This window comes from Alosa pseudoharengus, unplaced genomic scaffold, assembly GCF_046254945.1.
Source record: "Alosa pseudoharengus isolate Yale_2024_CS ecotype anadromous, Long Island Sound unplaced genomic scaffold, YU_APseudo_1.1 YU_APseudo_1.1_scf_3, whole genome shotgun sequence".
NCBI classification, from domain to species: domain Eukaryota; kingdom Metazoa; phylum Chordata; class Actinopteri; order Clupeiformes; family Clupeidae; genus Alosa; species Alosa pseudoharengus.
In genome coordinates this window covers 29,928,517-29,933,159 of record NW_027468718.1, presented here as the reverse complement: position 1 = coordinate 29,933,159, position 4,643 = coordinate 29,928,517, and the positions used below count along the sequence as shown (strand labels likewise).

Genomic DNA, 4,643 nt, shown 5'->3' with positions numbered 1-4,643 from the left:
AGTAATCAAAGTTGGACTTGGACACATGCAGAAATATTCATGTTCACAATAATGTATATTATACTGCATGATTAGGCTATAGAATCAACATTTGATAGCCCATATAGGACACATGCGCTTTTTTATCAGGGCAGTTAGTCACTATGTTTAACCTCTCGTACCTTTCTTGGCAGACTACATCAGCTGTCCATAATTTGCCAAAGTGGCAGTCAGTCGTGGAGAACATCACAGAAAAGGGGAATAGGTAGCTCATTCCCGACCAACATGGTCAGAGGCTGATCCGTAAGGTATTTGAAAAAGACGATATTCAGATAACAAATGATCGTGTTTGACGCCCCCTTCTTCCCTCTCACGTATCCACGCGCGCTTCCCGCCCCCTTCTCTTGCCTCTCGCGCCCTCTCTCGTGAGTTCTCTGTCAGTCAGCTCTCCTTTGGCAGGGAAACGATTGAAAGTGACACGGAATGATAGTTCTGTTCTCGTCGACATTTTTCAGACGTTAGAGAGACAAACTGTATGCAACACACGTGTTACCACAACAATTTGAGTCTTCTTTTGGCTGCTCAGTCACAGGCGTATTTGATGCTTTATCCGTGTTCCAGTTTGTGACGATTCGAGTGAGACTCAGAGGACACTGAGCTTTGCTCAAACGGACTAGTTAAATGCTGTAACGCTGCGGAGAAAGGACAGAGTAAACCACCGGCTTCGTGCTTGGTTGCTGAAGACGTGTGCCTCGCGAGAAAGTCCTGCTTCGTTCTCTATCTCTATCTCTGTCTCTCTTCCTCCCTCTCTTCCTTTCACCACCCTCAGATATTATCAGAGACACATGCTGTCTGTCCTCTGCTATCTCTTTTCTCTTGGACACGCTCTTTCACCCACGCTCCTTAACAGCGCCTAGTTCAGAGAAGTGTCAGCCAGCGTCAAAGTCAGCCGATTTGAGCCTGCCGCGGAGCAGCAAGAAACCCAGCCCTGGATTCAATACTTTTGATCAATGGACAGAGTCCTCTCAACGGCCAGTCGAGGTACAGGCACGCCATAAACAGTAAGTTCCCTCAAGTTTTTATTCCCCTCTCCCACTTCTGCTGGGCTTAAGAGGTTTAATGTTTTCATGGGATGTGTGGGATACAACACAAACACAAACATTAGCCTTTTCATACTGCATTGCGCAGACTTCATTATCTTCAAAGTGTGCATTTCTTTGGCTATGTGATCCGGAACAGTGGCTCATATCTTAAAGCCATACAATTAGGCAATGCCATAGATAAATAATCGGTTGTAGGTCAGTTCACCAGGCGAGGATGTATTGACCTTGCAATGTAGAAGGTGTACGGCAATTGGATACATTTATAAAAGTCTGCCGTATCACAACCAACATATAAACATCAAATTAGTTTAAACTATTTTAGCGCAGGCTAGTAGTCCATTTGTTGTGAAAGCTTGTTTTGAGACAGTGGTGGACATACGTGTGGACATATTGTCTGATTAATATAGCATTATATGCATTCATCAACGACATCAAGTTAAATCTTTGGGTCACAAATATGTAGTCTTAACTGCATTGTAGCCCAATTGCCAACATCAAAGAAGTTTAATCAGAACTCCAACTTTAATCGAAGAGAAGCATGTTAAATAGGCCTAGCTTATACATTATAATTATAATTATTATTGTGAATATTATTATGTTTATTATTAGTATTATTATTATTATCATCATCATCATTGTGTTATTAATAGCTAATAGCCTATTACTAAATGTTAAACGGTTTTGTGACTAAAATATTAGCTTACTAATCGACAAGTTGTTGTTTGTTTTACAACTATATTGCTACTATGGATGCTGTCCTTGCTATATAAACTCATTTTTATAAATTATTATTCAAAATGTGTTTGCTTACCCCTTCCGGCAGCTGTGGACGAAATGGCAATTGTAAACTCCAAAAGTCAGCATTCGCACCCACATAAATTACTGAAGATTGTGGGTGACATTTTTTGTCTTTGCATACCATGCAAAAAGAAACTGATGAGGACAACAGGCTATTGTTGACCTCACGACTCATAAGGCAGTCTTGAATTTAACTTGTGGCCTAATACTGGGCCTAAATATGTCCAGGTCCATGGAAAGTTCAGGTCACGCGTTATTCCAGTGTCTGTTAGATTTACGGGACACACGTAATACTGCTTGTTTTCAATATGTGTAGCCTGCTGGCCTTTACTGGCATTAGGCACCTGGCTTAAGGATAGATTATTTGGTTGATATTTTCTCAATAGGTTATTAGCTGCAGTAGCGCAAAGTAAAATGTAACGTTTCGGGCTCTTACGGCTGTGTATTTGTCTGCCACCTCTGTTTCTTAGCTTGCACTGTGCAGTGATAGACCTCTACGTCTAAGTTTGCAGCACCTGAGAAATTATTTCACGGGGCTCCCACCTTTATTTCTAGTTTTAGTTTTAGTCACACCAAAGGCTTGATAATTGATGTTGGTGCTACTTTGCGTGGTTTTAGAAATCACTTCAGAAAGACCCCCCATCCCCTCTCTCCCTCTCTCTTGATGTGTGCGTGTATGTATGTGCATGTTTGTGTTCGTAGGAAAACTTTAATGACAGTGTCCTAGTGTTGGGTTTATTTATTGCCCCAGTCTCTAAATGTCACTGATTTCCAAGAGATTAAACCCTCCACCTTTTCATAATGTTGCAACACCTGAGGAAGGGTGAATGTTACATGAAATTGTGTCGTTGTGTCCATGCCAGCCTATTCTATCTGTTTTCTTTTCAATCAATTATTGATGCGTATTTCCAAAGTGGCTGAGGGCGAGTTAGGATTTAACACTCCCGTTTGTTGCTTTTTTTTAACCCCTGTGTTTTCATAGACATAACGGGGTTTAAACTCAACTACGCTCCTGTCAGTGGTAATGCTAGCCACCCATGTTTAGAAGTTTGGTTAATTGAAAAGCTAGGATTGGTAGAAAAATGTAAAAAACAACTAAATTTAAATCATTTTTATTAAGAAACAATACTCTGATAATTAATAGCCCACCCGTATTGCTGTCTCTTTTGTCACATATATTCAAATGGGTATGTTATTAGCCTACTTATTAAATATTATTAAAGCCAACGCCAAGGCCAAGTGAACCTGCATTTTGGTTTATGAAATAAATGGTTCGTTCAGCACTAGTCAGGACATATTACCTACAGATCGTAGGCCTACAACATGAAAAGAAAAATGCATGAGTTTACAAAGGCTGATGTTTTGACGTTTTTCTGTTCAACAACTTCCTCGATGGACCCCATATCTGTGCTGTGAATATGTCTGAAGTTAACGGACAACATTTCAGAATCATATTCAGAAGGAAAAGATTCCCGTGACAGTAAGACCTTCCCCACACAGAGACAATAAAAAAATGACGGTGAGCTTTGACAGAGTGCACAATTATGCAGGCCTATTATTTTGTCTGCTTTGGATTGCTTTGGTCAAATATCGGCCACCTGAGTATTTTTTTCATTAGCAAATCACTTGTTCTTTGCAGATCACAACTGACCCCTAAATGGCAGTTCTATATCAAATCAAAATGGATGTGTTAGGCTATTTGCGTTTGTATCCTATATTATTTGAAATTTTGCCAACTTTGCCAAGGTAATGACTTTGGCGTCAGGGAAAGGATCTCGAGGTAGTGATGCCTATGTAGAACTGGGGGATGTGTGTTTTTTTGAGTAAATGAGACAATTATTGAAGTCATGACGTACCCCACAACAGAAAGTTAAGATTAACCAAAAGAAAACACAGCCGTACCATTGTCAAAAGTAATACCGAGGGTAGAAGATGTAGCGAAATACTACCAAGACCATGGCCCGGTTTCTTATAAAAATCTAAACTCCCAAGTAAATACGTAAATTAAAAAAGGAAAAACATATGTCCCGTGCAGATTATTTGGTATTAAGTTACATGTGAGATTTTTCCCTTTTAGTTCAGGCTTCAGTTTGTGTATACAATAAACGTTTACAGAAGTAAATTGCATTTGAGTCGCTATAGCAAAAGTGTTCTTGAAAAAGGGATGCTGGTTGTTTTGTTGCCATCACAGACTGGACTGAAATTCTTTTTACCCTTCTAAAATATGTCATCATGGTGTACTTTAAAGTCACATTAATGTGTCCATTATTCATTTGTGTATACTTGGCACCAGTTTATTGAACGTGTTTTGCCAAGCTGAAAGGAAAACGAATTCGTTTCAGCAGAAAGAGAGTGTGTGAGTGAGAGAGAGAGAGAGACAGAGAGAGGGAGGAAGGAAGAGAGGAGAGAGAGAGAAAGAGAGAGAGAGAGAATGCTTCCAGTAACATTTGACTTGATATTTAGATTTGGCATCCTGGTGCGTCTTCTCGGGATTTCTGTGGAATTGATCTTGCGCTCACAGGAGCATAACAAAATAGATAAAATCCCGTCATTATTCACGGTGCTTTTTCAGCTACTCGCATTTCGACTGGCATCCTCGTGAATAAACCGTGAGCTCTTCTGGAAGTCTGTATTTAACTGTCGTTGACCCAAAGTTAACCAGACTGTCTCCGCAAAAGTTGCTGCACCGCTGTATTCAATTATCTCGGATATCTCAGGCCATGTTGAGTCGGTCTGAAAAGCCGAGGGAACGGTTCAGTTCCA

The 4,643-nt window shown here is 40.3% G+C and overlaps 1 protein-coding gene across 6 annotated transcripts in view; it reads left to right on the top strand.

The window, feature by feature from the left end:
• The first annotated feature begins 379 nt into the window (after positions 1–379).
• Positions 380–4,643, top strand: part of satb2 (SATB homeobox 2) — a 45,540-nt gene continuing 41,276 nt past the window's right edge. For 3 of the 6 annotated variants that reach the window (XM_076263953.1, XM_076263954.1, XM_076263952.1), the window contains exon 1: positions 380–1,040. The gene's annotated coding sequence lies outside the window, so the exon portion shown is untranslated. The remainder of the gene's footprint in view (positions 1,041–4,643) is intronic. The other 3 variants (XM_076263956.1, XM_076263955.1, XM_076263957.1) reach the window with 2 other exon arrangements.